The following is a 15,735-nucleotide window of genomic DNA, read 5'->3' on the forward strand; positions in this document are numbered from 1 at the left end:
GAGGGCGCTAATGGGGCGCAAAGCAACTAGCGCCCGGGCACGGCGTCGCCAACGCCTCCCGTGAAATTCAGCGGGAGGTTAGCGGCAGCGCTAATCATTAGCGCCCCACGGCACTGCGCCGCCAGCGATGACATCATCGCCGTGTGCAACGTCCCGCTCGCGCCCCGGCCACAATCTTCGGTAGCGCTCCCTGCCATACCGCCGGACGCTATGTCCGACGGGGTCAGGAGGGCCTACCAGTGGCCGGGGCAGCGCTATTTAAAGGCGAGATGCTGGGCGGTCATCTTTGTTGCTGGCCGGCTGCCAGCACCTGCCTCTGCTCCCGTCCACTAATGTTTTCTGCCCCTTGGAATTGCTCAGCTCTGCCCACACAGATTCCACATCATCAGAGCTAATATCCTTCCTTACGATTGTGTTAATCTCCTCTTTAACCAGCAATGCTACCCCACCTGTTTTTCCTTTTGTCCTGTCCTTCCTGAATATTGAATACCCCTGGATGTTGAATTCCCAGTCTTGGTCACCCTGGAGCCATGTCTCCATAATCCCAATTATATCATAACCGTTTACATCTATTTGCGCAGCTAATTCATCCACCTTATTACGAATGCTCCTCACATTAAGACGCAAAGCCTTCAGGCTTGATTTTTTAACACTCTTAGTCCTTTTAGAATTATTATTTACTGTGACCCTGTTTGATTTACACCTTTGATTTCTCTGCCTTCCACTTTTGCTTTTCTCCTTCCTGTCTTTTGCTTCTACCCTTGCTTCCCTTTCCTCTGTCTCCCTGCACAGGTTCCCAACCCCTTGCCATTTTAGTTTAAACCCTCCCCAACAGCACTAGCAAACACTCCCCCTAGGACATCGGTTCCGGTCCTGCCCAGGTGCAAACCGTCCAGTTTATACTGGTCCCACCTCCCCCAGAACTGGTTCCAATGTCCCAGGAATTTGAATCCCTCCCACTTGCACCATTCCTCTAGCCACGTATTCATCTGAAATATCCTTCTATTTCTACTCAGACTAGCACGTGGCACTGGTAGCAATCCTGAGATTACTACCTTTGAGGTCCTATTTTTTAATTTACCTCCTAACTCCCTATATTCAGTTTTTAGGACCTCATCCCGCTTTTTACCTATATTGTTGGTACCTATATGCACCAGGACAACTGGCTGTTCACCCTCCCCCTCCAGAATGCCCTGCAGCCGCTCCAAGACATCCTTAACCCTTGCACCAGGGAGGCAACATACCATCCTGGAGTCTCGTTTGCGGCCGCAGAAATGCCTATCTATTCCCCTTACAATAGAATCCCCTATCACTATAGCTCTCCCGCTTTTTCTCCTCCTGTCCTGTGCAGCAGGACCACCCATAGTGCCAGGAAGTTGGCTGCTGCTGCCTTCCCCCGATAATCCATCCCCCTCAACAATATCCAAAGCGGTATATCTGTTTGAAAGGGGGATGGCCACAGGGGACCCCTGCACTACCTGCCTGCGCCTACTACTCTGCCTGGTGGTCACCCATTCCCTTCCTGCCTGTGCAGCCTTTACCTGCGGTGTGACCAACTCCCTAAATGTGCTATCCATGATGTCCTCAGCATTGCGAATGCTCCAGTATGTATCCATTCGCAGCTCCAGCGCCACAATGTGGTCTGTCAGTAGCTGCAGCTGGATACACTTACCGCACAAATGGTTGTCAGGGACAAAAGAAATGTCCCTGATTTCCCACATAGTGCAGGAGGAGCATGCCATGGGACCGAGCTGTGCTGCCATGACTTACCCTTTAATTAATTCAAATTAAATTAAATCAAATCAATACCACTAATTACACTACAATTAAATGATATACTCAAGGGCCCTTGTTTACTACCACTCCCCGCTACACAACAGAGACCCTAGAAACTATAATCCACAAAAATTAAGTTTGGAAAAAAGCGAGAAAGAGAGAAATACTCACCAACCAATCACTTACCTGCTTTCTGGTGACGTCACAGTTCGATTACTTTTTACTTCTCTCTGCTGCCGCCGGTGTGTCTGGGCCGCTCTCTCTCCCTGCTCTTTAACTCCTCGGTCTCCGCGCTCAGTCTCCACCCGGGGCCGCTCTCGCTGCTGCTGCCGGTGTGTCTGGGCCGCTCTCTCTCTCCCCGCTCTTTAACTCCTCGGTCTCCGCGCTCAGTCTCCACCCAGGGCCGCTCTCGCTGCTGCTGCCGGTGTGTCTGGGCCACTCTCGCTCCCTGCTCTTTAACTCCTCGGTCTCAGCGCTCAGTCTCCACCCAGGGCCGCTCTCGCTGCTGCTGCCGGTGTGTCTGGGCCGCTCTCTCTCTCCCCGCTCTTTAACTCCTCGGTCTCCGCGCTCAGTCTCCACTCAGGGCTGCTCTCGCTGCTGCTGCCGGTGTGTCTGGGCCGCCCTCTCTCTCCCCGCTCTTTAACTCCTCGGTCTCCGCGCTCAGTCTCCACTCAGGGCTGCTCTCGCTGCTGCTGCCGGTGTGTCTGGGCCGCTCTCTCTCCCTGCTCTTTAACTCCTCGGTCTCCGCGCTCAGTCTCCACCCGGGGCCGCTCTCGCTGCTGCTGCCGGTGTGTCTGGGCCGCTCTCTCTCTCCCCGCTCTTTAACTCCTCGGTCTCCGCGCTCAGTCTCCACTCAGGGCTGCTCTCGCTGCTGCTGCCGGTGTGTCTGGGCCGCTCTCTCTCCCTGCTCTTTAACTCCTCGGTCTCCGCGATCAGTCTCCACCCGGGGCCGCTCTCGCTGCTGCCGCCGGTGTGTCTGGGCCGCTCTCTCTCTCCCCGCTCTTTAACTCCTCGGTCTCCGCGCTCAGTCTCTACCCAGGGCCGCTCTCGCTGCTGCTGCCGGTGTGTCTGGGCCGCCCTCTTTCTCCCCGCTCTTTAACTCCTCGGTCTCCGCACTCAGTCTCCACCCGGGGCCGCTCTCGCTGCTGCTGCCGGTGTGTCTGGGCCGCTCTCTCTCTCCCCGCTCTTTAACTCCTCGGTCTCCGCGCTCAGTCTCCACTCAGGGCCGCTCTCGCTGCTGCTGCCGGTGTGTCTGGGCCGCTCTCTCTCTCCCCGCCCTTTAACTCCTCGGTCTCCACGCTCAGTCTCCACCCGGGGCCGCTCTCGCTGCTGCTGCCGGTGTGTCTGGGCCGCTCTCTCTCTCCCCGCTCTTTAACTCCTCGGTTTCCGCGCTCAGTCTCCACCCAGGGCCGCTCTCGCTGCTGCCGCCGGTGTGTCTGGGCCGCTCTCTCTCCCCGCTCTTTAACCCCTCGGTCTCCGCGCTCACTCTCCACCCAGGGCCGCTCTCGCTGCTGCCGCCGGTGTGTCTGGGCCACTCTCACTCCCTGCTCTTTAACTCCTCGGTCTCCGCGCTCAGTCTCCACCCAGGGCCGCTCTCGCTGCTGCCGCCGGTGTGTCTGGGCCACTCTCACTCCCTGCTCTTTAACTCCTCGGTCTCCGCGCTCAGTCTCCACCCAGGGCCGCTCTCGCTGCTGCTGCCGGTGTGTCTGGGCCACTCTCGCTCCCTGCTCTTTAACTCCTCGGTCTCTGCGCTCAGTCTCCACCCAGGGCCGCTCTCGCTGCTGCCGCCGGTGTGTCTGGGCCGCTCTCTCCCTCCCTGCTCTCTAACTCCTCGGTCTCCGCGCTCAGTCTCCACCCAGGGCCGCTCTCGCTGCTACTGCCGGTGTGTCTGGGCCGCTCTCGCTCCCTGCTCTTTAACTCCTCGGTCTCCGCGCTCAGTCTCCACCCGGGGCCACTCTCGCTCCCTGCTCTTTAACTCCTCGGTCTCCGCGCTCAGTCTCCACCCAGGGCCGCTCTCTCTGCTGCTGCCGGTGTGTCTGGGCCACTCTCGCTCCCTGCTCTTTAACTCCTCGGTCTCCGCGCTCAGTCTCCACCCGGGGCCGCTCTCGCTGCTGCCGCCAATGTCAAATCATCCCTCAACCTATTACTATTCTTCGCAACATTATAAGCTTCTTTCAATCTAATGTTATCCTTAACTTCTTTAGATAGCCATGGATGGATCACTTTTCCGTGGAGTTTTTGTTTCTCAATGGAATGTATTTTTGTTGAGCATTATGAAATATTTCTTTAAATGCTAGCCACTGCTTATTTACAGCCATACCTATTTTTCCAATCTACCTTAGCCAACTTGCCCCTCATACATATGTAATTGACTTTATTTAAGTTTAAGGCCTAGAAATTCAGTTGGTTGCGCCAGCCGGTAGCGTCTTAGGAGGAGTAGATGTCGGGCACTAGGCGGCTAGTGGCCGGGCGCAGCGCGATCTGCGCCTCTCCCCAACTTCACTCACGATTTAGCGGTGGCACAAAGTCTTTGCGCGCGCTCAGCTGCGCGCGCAGATCCTGACGTCATTTCCTCGTGCAATGCCCTTTGTGCGCCCCAAACCAGAAATTCAGTCGCGACGCCCCATTGTGCGCCTGGCGCCCCTAGCGACTGGTAGAGTGGAACGGTGCTGAGTCAATGTGGGGCGCGGGGGGCGCAAATTAAAGGGCACTCCTCCTGCACTATAAAAGGCTGCCATTTCGCAACACTCCTTCTTGAGAGATGGATCTTTGCAGAGAGACCAAGGTAGAGAGCTTTCTGCTTTGGCTCAACACTCGGACAGGTACTTGTGGCTTCAGGCCACAGCTTTCCACTTGTCTTTGCCTTCAGTGTCATATCATTGGTTGCAAACATATTATGGGGGCTGCAATGGGTGCAAACGCTGGCCTTCTCCATTGCATCCAAAGGGCTCACAGACGCCGTGAGAGAGTGGCAGCCCTGGCTAGACGGAGAGGGGGCAACAGGCGTCGGGAAAGGAGGCCTTACCCACCCAGGGTATACCGCCAGCAGTTCTACTATCTCAACATGTCTGACGAGCAGTGTGTTCGGAGGCTGCGATTCCGAAGGGAGGTGGTCACAGAGATCTGCCACCTGCTTGGCGGTGATCTGCAGCCACAGCTGAGGAGCAGGACGTCTCTGTCGGTGGCAGTGAAGGTGACGGTGGCTCTCAATTTCTATGCCACCGGCTACTTCCAATCCGCTACTGGGGACATTTCCAACATCTCCCAGTTCGCCGTGCATTGCTGCATCCGCCAGGTGACCAATGCCCTTTTCAAAAGGAGACGTCAGTTCATCTCCTTCTCCATGGCCCTTGCCAAGCAGCAACAGCGTGCAGTGGGCTTTGCAGCATTCGCGGGCTTCCCCATGGTGCAGGGCGCCATTGACTGCACGCATGTGGCTTTGCGGGCACCTCTGGAGAATTCCGAGGATTACCGCAACCGGAAGGGCTACCATTCGCTCAACGTCCAGCTGGTGTGTGACCACAGGCAGCTCATCCTAGCTGTCAATGCCCGCTTTCCAGGCAGCAGCCACGATGCCTTCATCCTGCGCCAGACTTCTGTGGCAGACATGTTCCAGGCCCAGCCTCACCCACGAGGATGGCTTATCGGGGACAAAGGCTATCCTTTGTGTACCTGGCTGATGACCCCGCTCCGTGCGCCCAGCACCCCTGCTGAAGAGGGATACAACGATAGCCATCAAGCAACCAGGAACATCATAGAGCAAACAATCGGCGTCCTGAAGCAACGGTTCCGCTGTTTGGATCGTTCCGGTGGAGCCCTACAATATTCGCCGGAGCGAGTCTCCCATTTCGTGGTCGTTTGCTGCATGCTGCACAACCTGGCTATCCGCAGGACTCAGCCACTGCCACCAGAGATTGGAGGACCACCTGAGGAGGAGGAGGAGGAGGAGGACCAGCACAGGAGGGAGGCAGAAAGTGCAAGGGCCGCCCGTCGCCGGCTTATTGAACATCGGTTCTAGGCCCCCTCTCAGGGAATGGCTTGTGCCAATGTCAGCAGATGAATGTAGCCGCTCCACAAGCCCTCAGCCGAGCAGGGCAACCAGGACTTGACAAAAAAACCATGCACAGTGCAATTTAAGAACATTAATTTATTGCAAACCTCTGCCCTTCCAACATTGCAACCTCATGTGGAGAAGCCCCCTCCAAAAACACAAAACTAACAGTCTCGGCCTTACAAAAAATAAAAAAGACACCAGTCTCGGCCTTACAAAAACAAAGAAAGACACCAGTCTCGGCCTTACAAAAACAAAGAAAGACACCAGTCTCGGCCTTACAAAAACCACAAACCATTTGTGCAGACCTTCTACTTTTTGCCCTGCGAGGGCGATGCCTTTCGCATCCTTGCCTGGCCCCTGCCCGCCCTGCTGCTCCTCCTCAATGGGAGCCCAGTGGCTGCAGCAAGGCTGGGGGAAGGCTGCTGAGGGTCAGATGGCGAGACGGCAGATGCCCTTGGGGGTCGGCCTGCACCAGCTCTGGCCCTCGAGGGGCCGGCTGCTGACTGCTGCAACTCTGCTTGGGCGGCAGCAGTCTGTCCAGCGGCTCGTGGCAGCTGAAATGGCGGAGTGGCAGTGTCGGCTGCAGGAATGGTGCCAACCTGACAGATCGCAGGTGCTCGCTGGTCGCCTGATACAGTGGCACTCGCACGGGCCAGCACTGCAGCATGCGCAGCAAACAGCTGAAGAACAGACTGCTGGGCTGCTGCTGCGCGGCGAGTGCCCTGGCGATGCCTGGCTGATCCAGCCATTCACTGCATTGGTCGGACAGTGGCAAAGGATGCGGATCTGAGGCGCAAGTGGAACGAGAGAGGTCAAAAAGATGATGCCCTTACCATTGGTGCCCAGAACAGGGTCGGCATCTCCACTGGTGACGGGGCCAATCAGCCGGCCTGCCATAATGCGCTCCACACGCTGGTCGAGGTCGGAGAGCTCTTTGATGTCAGGACGGCCTCCCCTGGTCTCAGTTCATTTCCGCCGGTTGTGCGCCACCTTGGCCTGCAAGAGAAAGGATGGCCTCTAAGTACAGTGTGAAGCCCTGATCTTGTCTGCAATGCCTCCCATGGTCGAATAGCTTGTACAGTGTGAAGCCCTGATCTTGTCTGCAATGCCTCCCATGGTCGAATAGCTTGTACAGTGTGTAAAGTGCTGAATGTGCAAGTGATTTTCATGCCAGTCCCATAGCTGCTGGATGAGGGCTGGCCATTAGGGCTTTCAGGTCCCTTTGCCCATAAAGTTAGGTGCACATGCAGGGATTGTTTTGTTTTCTTTTTGGGTTCAATAAAGACTCATTTCTGAAAGAGAATGTTGTTTAATCTAAAGTCTTGTTCAAGACTTTCTACAGCTTTTTACAGAGCACACTATGCTGTGATGCATCTAGAATGAAACTGAAAGTAAAACTCCTCTGGACTGCTTGTCTCTCACATGACCTCTGCTGGTCAGGCACAAGTAATCAAAAACACAGACAAATATGCTGTAAGGCATAAGTAATCAAACACAGACAAATATCATCACTATTTGCTGATATCATTACAGGGATGAGGAGGACACTGGAAAGGGTACTCACCCTGACAACCCGAGTGAGGTCGTTGAACTTCTTCCGGCATTGCACAGGAGTCCTGGCAACCACGCTGTTGGAAGAGACCCTGTTTGAGACCTCCCTCCAGGCTTTCCGGTAGGCGCTGGGCAGCGGCCTCTTGCCACCTTCTGGGAACAGAACATGGCGCCTGCGCTCCACTCCGCCAACCAGCACCCTCAGGTCACCGTCGCTGAAGCGCTGCGCTCTCTCCCTGGCCTTCTCCATAGCCCTGGGCGTTGTGCAGATGAAGCTGAAGTGGTCAGGCCTAGGTTGAGGGCTGCAGTGTGCAGGGCGTGGCAGGCAAACAAATCCACCCTCCCCCTTTAAGAGCTGACCGGCGCCAGAGTGTCTGCCATCAATCATCAACTCGCCGCACCGGTGCTGCGCCCGGCCTCGGGGGTATCGCTCTGCTCCGCCAGCTTAGCGCCTAAAGATAGTCGTGCATCGCCTGTTTTAGCGCAGCAGCAACCTCTTGGGGCAATGCGACTGAATATCAGCGAAGGTGGCGCGACTTTGCGCCGGGCGCAAACTTTAGCGGCCGCCCGACTTTAGCGCCCCAAAAGTGGCTATACTGAATTTCTAGGCCCTTGTCTTTGAGTTATTGATGGCACATCAATTTTAATCACTAAAACACCAAGGTGGATCGACTCCTGAAACCAGAGCGCTTGGATCTGAACCCCCATGCCTCAGACGCAGCCACACACTTCGGACACTGGTTCCAATGCTTCGAATTTTTCATCGAAAGCTCAGCCACCGCCATAGCAGCCGCGACTGCCACCGGAGACGTGAAACTGGGAATCCTGCGAAACTAGGTGAGTCATCGGGTCTCCCCTCTCATCCGAGATGCCACCAGCTACGGGGATGCCTGCACCATTCTGAAGGCCCACTACGTGCGGCCAATAAACGAGGTGTACGCCAGGCATCTTCTGACTACTCGCACGCAGCGGCATGGTGAGTCACTAGAGGATTTCATGCTAAGCCTAAAAGTACTGGGCAGAGACTGTAACTGTAAGGCCGTGTCTGCCATCGTGTACACGGAGGAGCTGATCCGAGACTCCTTTATTGCGGGCCTCAGTTCAAATTACATTCGGCAGAAACTGTTTGAAAAGGAGTTAAAGGATTCAACAGAAGGCTTTTAATCACTAAGAACATTGCATGTCTTTCCACATCGGATTCGTCTGGCAGAATGACTCATACAGCTCTTGAGACCTTTATATGACAAAAGACAGGGGCGGAGCCAATACACACAATAGGAAAAAGGGGGCGGTACACACAATACAATGCAGGTAAAACACAGGGGCTGATGAAGGCATATATTTCATCACACCGCTCTTTTACCTTTTCCCTAAATGTTCCAAGCCGCGACACGCTCCAAATAATCGACTCTGGTTCCGGCAAAAACAGCGCACCCTGGGCCTGGAGTTCCTGGCGTTTGAGGGATGCTGTTGTAGGGCATTGAGAGCCAGTGGATTGGCTCCACCAGATGGAACAGGCTCGAAGGACTGATTGGCCTCCTACTGTTCTTGAGTTGCTATGTTCCTGAGACCACAGGATGCATTTCACACAGGACATTTGCAGTCAGCAGTGAGAGAGAGGATACTGTGGGTGGGGTAAATTCAGCACTTCCAATATGGAGAGTAGGGTCACAGAGATAGAACTGTAACACTGTAGTGCTCGTTCTCTGACCCACGCTTTCTTCAAGCATGGCTTGCCAGATCGCTGAATTCACCCTGATCTTTCCACCAGCCTGGACTGGAGTCAAACCCAGGTTCCACGGGCATAGGGATCTATCCTGCCGGAAACATGAAGTTGTCGGGAAAGGGAACTGCAGCCCCTGGAAATGCGCTGTACCTTCAGCACTTCTGACATCATTATTACTATTTTATTTGATTTTGTTGAAATTCTGGACTCAATCCGTTCCCTGCTGGCCTAGCCACTGATTAAAGGAATTAATATCTATTTCTTAGCTACAGAGGTCAGGAGGTCCCACGTTTAATCCCTGGTCTCTGATGAGTTAGCTGATGTCAACCAAATGGGATGCTATAATTGGCCTCAACACCCCTAGCCTCGGAAGGGTATAAAGCAACCAAGGCTCTGTATTCTTGGCTGTCCAGCGAACCCTACTGGAGGCTTTGGATTGGGGAATGGATCAGTGCTTATGTGAGTTTCCATAGCCCAGCAGCCCACTGATGCTCACCATCTAGGCTCAAACATGAAGGTTGCATGAGGTACCCGAAGGCAGTCAATGCCCCAAATTATGCCCCAAGATTCAGTGCCTCCTCCCTCCTCCCACTGATTAAATGGCTTTACCAGTGCATATTCACGTCTTAACTCTGTTAGATTTTATTGTTTCCTTCCTTCCCCTGCCTGTCAGCACATTGCAGCCTCAGGGTTTTATGTCTGTATCACTCGGAACATTCCCCCCCAGGTCAGTGTGAACCTACAGAGCATAATGGAGCAGATTAGTTATTGACACGCAAATACATTTCTTAAATTTGGAAGCAGCGAAGCTGTCACTCCGATCATCCATGGCTGTGATGTACGGCTGGGCACTGCCATCTACCTAATTAAAACCTCATTCCAGTAAAGGTAAGCAGATAGCTGCTGCACAGACGCTGCCCTCAGTAGGCAACTCTGCTAACGAAGGCTGTCACTAACTTTGACCTTTCCTTTATTTTCTCCTCCCCCCACCCCCCCGCCCCCCGCGCCAACCTCCCCTCCCTGCAGATGATGGGGAAATTGTTCTCTGGAATGGCTCAGTCTGGAGCATGGTTCTGCTTTGATGAGTTTAATCGGATTGACGTGGAGGTCCTGTCTGTAACCGCCTCACAGATCCTCACCATTAAGACGGCCAAGGACAGTGAAGCTATGAGGTGAGTCTTTCCACACTCAGCTGAAAGATTCATCATTTCATTTATTTTCCCGCACCTGCAGTGGCTTAAAAACATCAAATATAACAACAACAATAACAACTTGCATTTATATAGCGCCTTTAACGTAGTAAAATGTCCCGAGGCGCTTCACAGGAGCGATTATCAAACAAAATTTGACACCAAGCCACATAAGGAGATATTAGGGCAGATAACCAAAAGCTTGGTCAAAGAGGTAGGTTTTAAGGAGCGTCTTGAGGAGAGAGAGGTAGAGAGGCTTGGGCAAGGAATTGGCTGAAGGCACGGCCGCCAATGGTGGAGCGATTAAAATCGGGGATGCTCAAGAGGCCAGAATTGGAGGAGTGCAGAGATCTTGGAGGGTTGTGGAGCTGGGGGAGATTACAGAGAAAGGGAGGGGAGAGGCCATGGAGGGATTTGAAAACAAGGATGAGAATTTTAAAATGGAGGCGTTGTTTAACCGGGAGGCAATGTATGTCAGTGAGCACAGGGGGTGATGGGTGAACGGGACTGGGTGTGAGTTAGGACACGGGGCAGTGAGCACAGGGGGCGATGGGTGAACGGGACTGGGTGTGAGTTAGGACACGGGGCAGTGAGCACAGGGGGCGATGGGTGAACGGGACTGGGTGTGAGTTAGGACACGGGGCAGTGAGCACAGGGGGTGATGGGTGAACGGGACTGGGTGTGAGTTAGGGCACGGGGCAGTGAGCACAGGGGGTGATGGGTGAACGGGACTGGGTGTGAGCTAGGACACGGGGCAGTGAGCACAGGGGGTGATGGGTGAATGGGACTGGGAGTGAGTTAGGACACGGGGCAGTGAGCACAGGGGGTGATGGGTGAACGGGACTGGGTGTGAGTTAGGACACGGGGCAGTGAGCACAGGGGGTGATGGGTGAACGGGACTGGGGGTGAGTTAGGACACGGGGCAGTGAGCACAGGGGGTGATGGGTGAACGGGACTGGGTGTGAGTTAGGACACGGGGCAGTGAGCACAGGGGGTGATGGGTGAACGGGACTGGGTGTGAGTTAGGACACGGGGCAGTGAGCACAGGGGGTGATGGGTGAACGGGACTGGGTGTGAGTTAGGACACGGGGCAGTGAGCACAGGGGTGATGGGTGAACGGGACTGGGTATGAGTTAGGACACGGGGCAGTGAGCACAGGGGGTGATGGGTGAACGGGACTGGGTGTGAGTTAGGACACGGGGCAGTGAGCACAGGGGGTGATGGGTGAACGGGACTGGGTATGAGTTAGGACACGGGGCAGTGAGCACAGGGGTGATGGGTGAACGGGACTGGGTATGAGTTAGGACACGGGGCAGTGAGCACAGGGGGTGATGGGTGAACGGGACTGGGTGTGAGTTAGGACACGGGGCAGTGAGCACAGGGGGTGATGGGTGAACGGGACTGGGTATGAGTTAGGACACGGGGCAGTGAGCACAGGGGTGATGGGTGAACGGGACTCGGTGCGAGTTAGGACACGGGCAGCCGAGTTCTGGATGAGCTTAAGTTTATGGCGGGTGGAAGATGGGTGGCCGGCCAGGAGTGCGTTGGAATAGTCAAATCTAGAGGTAACAAAGGCATCGGCCTCAGGGCCTCTATTAAACAGTATTAAAAGTTTACATCCTTAGGACCGCTGTTAAACAGTGTTAAAAATATCTCGGGAACCTTATTAAACAGTACTAAAAGTACATCACACTCAGGACCCTTTAAATGTTCCGATTAAACAGTACTAAAATTGGAGTACCGTCAGTGTCTTTAATAAACAGTAATAAAGTTGTATCATCCTCTGGGCCTTTATTAGCAATGCTAAAAGTTGATCACCTTCAGGGCCCCTATTAAACAGTGCAGCAGTGTACCTGAAAGCTCCGGTGTATGTTTGAGCACCAATGTACATCAAACACCAGCGTAGGTTGAAGCAGTAATGTTTGATTGAGCACAAGTATGGACTCAAGCAGTAATCTAATGTTTGATTACCAAGGCATGACATGTTTATTTTACACCTGGGAATTTTATGCTGGATAACAACAGAAAATGCTGGAAAAACTCAGCAGGTCAGGCAACATCCGTGGAGAGAAATTTGAGTTGACGTTTCGGGTTGGACCCTTCTTCTAACTTCTAAGGTCTAGTCTTCTAACAGACTTTCTAACACTAGCAAGGAATGCCTTGTTTATCAAAGCAACCTTTAAGGCTGTCTTGTTTTGGGAACTTACATGGTTTGAATTAGCTTGCTCACCAGCCACTTCCCAGCGTTCAGTTGAAATACTGACTCCATTTTGACGTTTGAGATGAACTGCATTTCGAGAGCACATTTCAGGCAGTTTACAGGACATTTCCAACATATTCGAGCACCCGTGTCAGCAGCAATTTTACATGCTGCCTGAACTCCTTTCAACGGGCGTGGGCAGATCGCGTATCATAGAAACACAGAAGATAGGAGCAGGAGTAGGCCATTCGGCCCCTCGAGCCTGCTCCGCCATTCAATGCGATCATGGCTGATCATCCAAACTCAGTACCCTGTCCCTGCTTTCTCCCCATATCCCTTGATCCCTTTAGCCTTAAGAAATATATCTAACTCCTTCTTGAATATACTTAATGAATTGGCCTCGACTGTCTTCTGTGGTAGAGAATTCCACAGGTTCACCACTCTCTGGGTGAAGAAATTCCTCCTCATCTCAGGCCTAAATGGCTTACCCCTTATCTTTAGACTGTGACCCGTGGTTCTGGACTCCCCCGCCATCGGGAACAGCCTTCCTGCATCTAGTCTGTCTAGTCCTGTTAGAATTTTATTAGTTTCAATGAGATCCCCTCTCATTCTTCTAAACTCTAGCGAATATAAGCCTAATCGACCCAATTTCTCCTCATACGTCATTCCTGCCATCCCAAGTATCAGTCTGGTGAATCTTCGCAGCACTCCCTCCATGGCAAGAACATCCTTCCTCAGATAAGGCAACCAAAACTGCATTGCGGTGTCCATGCCCATTTTTGAGCTTAATCCAATTTCACCCCCATTGTGCCTTACGTCATTATCGATCGGTTCACTGTTTGCTTTTTGTCTTCCAGATTCGTGTTTGAAGGCAGAGAAATCTGGCTGAATATGTCCTGTAGTTTCTTTGCAACTATGAACCCTGGGTAAGCAGCAGTTCAATGAGAAATGTTTGGTATTCCCGCCATATATTGATATAAAGCTGAGGCAGGAAGCTCAGTGTTTTAAAATATTCGAATTGCATTAAGAAATATTTGGAAAATTTATATTTTCAGATTTTTTGCAATTGCAACGATTAGAAATGTCAGCACTGAGGAGTAGAACACTTGCCACATTTGTCACCCAGTGCCAGTGTCGAGCACTCCCAGGACAAATGCTATGCTTTTCGATACAAAGTGAAGCTGCACTGTCCAGTAATGGGCAGAAGTACTGCTGGGTGCAGACACCAGGGCCCTGATTTTAACTCCAGGTGAGATTTGGGAGGGTGCATAGTTAGAAATGCACCCGTTGCTCCAGAAATTAGGCCTGGGTTAATTTAACTCCTGGGCCTAAATTCCGACAGACAACCTCCCAGCTGTTCTGCTCGGTGGAAAGAGGCTTCTGGGGCCATCTCAAGAAGCTGTCTCACGGGAGTCTTGCATTCAGGAAGTGGGGTTGGGGGCAAATCTGGGCCGGGGGGAGGCCTAAGAAGTCCTTGTAGGGCCTGGGGCATCAACTTACCTGTTTGGGCCTCTTCTGGCCCCGGCTCTTCTTCCCCGCTATCTTCACCTGGTGGGAAAGCCACTGCAGCTTCCCCGCTCAGGCTATCCAGTTAAAATTGCAGTCAGGTCCCATTGGCATCTTTGGGACCCGACATACACGTATAAAGAAGGACCCTGCCGGCTTTGGGTGGCTGTCCTTGCCGCCTGCTCAGTAGAGCTGGTTATAATCGGGAACGGTTTGCTCCTGGCAGCTCCAGGGCGGGTAAGTAACCTGGGCAATCCTTACATAGAGACATAGAAACATAGAAGATAGGAGCAGGAGTAGGCCATTCGGCCCTTCAAGCCTGCTCCGCCATTCAATGAGATCATGGCTGATCATCCAAATTCAGTACCCTGTCCCTGCCTTCTCCCCATATCCCTTGATCCCTTCAGCCTCAAGAAATATATCCAACTCTTTCTTGAATATATTTAATGAACTGGCCTCCACTGCCCTCTGTGGCAGAGAATTCCACAGGTTCACCACTCTCTGGGTGAAGAAATTCCTCCTCATTTCAGTCCTAAATGGCTTACCCCTTATCCTTAGACTATGACCCCTGGTTCTGGACTCCCCGGCCATCAGAAACATCCTTTCTGCATCTAGTCTGTCCAGACCTGACAGAATTTTATAGGTTTCGATGAGATCCCTGTAGTGTATGTACCCGTCTACCTTTAAGGGAACTATTGAATGTAACCGTTCACCTTTAAGGGAACTACTTTAGGTGTGGCACTATTTGTTTGGCTTCTGTATACTGTAATACCGATAGTGACCACACCAGTATATAAGTGTTGTAGCAGGATTTCTGGGGCAGATTCGCCCGGACCTTCGAATAGTAAAGACCTGTTTTGTTTGTTACTTCTGAAGTCTGTGTATTTATTAACTGCACAACCCACAGACTTTACAGTGGCGACGAGTCCGATCGTACCCTGCGGCAAGATTACCATAAGCAACGAAGAGCGTCGAAGAGAGACAACCGCCCTCGTCGTGCTACCAAAAGAAAACACGAGGCTGCAACAACAGAAAGCAGGAAGACTAACAACAAAAGCTGTATCAGCAACAGGCACTGACTACCCTTCTGCCACGGTGCGGAGTGAGCCAACCAGCAAGAAACAAGGCGGCCGAAGAGACTGTGAGTAGGGGAAGGTGTAGAAGCATCCGGAGGACAAGGGCAGAGCACTCGACCTCGGTCGAGGGGGAGCTGTGCCGGCCAAAAGTCGGGTCCAACGGCGTCGGGTGACAGCCGGACCGCGATCGGCGGGACAATCGGGGCAGCGACCACAGCCACGAAGCGCTGAGCCTGCGAGTAGGCGCGGGAAGAGAAACCCAGCCGCAGCCGGGGAGGGAAACACCGGTCTGCGAGAGGGCTGGGGAGGTGAACGGGAACCGTGCGGGTGAGAGCCGGGTGCGGAGAGAGAGACTGCGAGGAGCCGGTCCAGCGGCTGAGCTGTTCTCCACCAACGGGGTACTCAGAGCCGGCAAAACCGAACGTGCGGGAGTGGGTGAGAGACACAGCCGAAAACGGGGTGAGAGACTGCGCGAGAGCCAGTCCAGCGGTGAGCTGTTCTCCACCAACGGGGTACCCAGGGCCGGTAGCATCGAACGTGCGGGTGAGAGAGACAGAGCCGGGTACAGAGAGAGAGACTGCGCGAGAGCCAGTCCAGCGGCTGAACTGTCCTCCGCTAACGGGGTGTACCCAGCGCCGGTAGAGCCGTGCGGGCGG

Source organism: Somniosus microcephalus, chromosome 9, assembly GCF_052327205.1.
Source record: "Somniosus microcephalus isolate GS21.2 chromosome 9, FLI_Smic_1.0, whole genome shotgun sequence".
In the NCBI taxonomy this organism is placed as follows: Eukaryota; Metazoa; Chordata; class Chondrichthyes; order Squaliformes; family Somniosidae; genus Somniosus; species Somniosus microcephalus.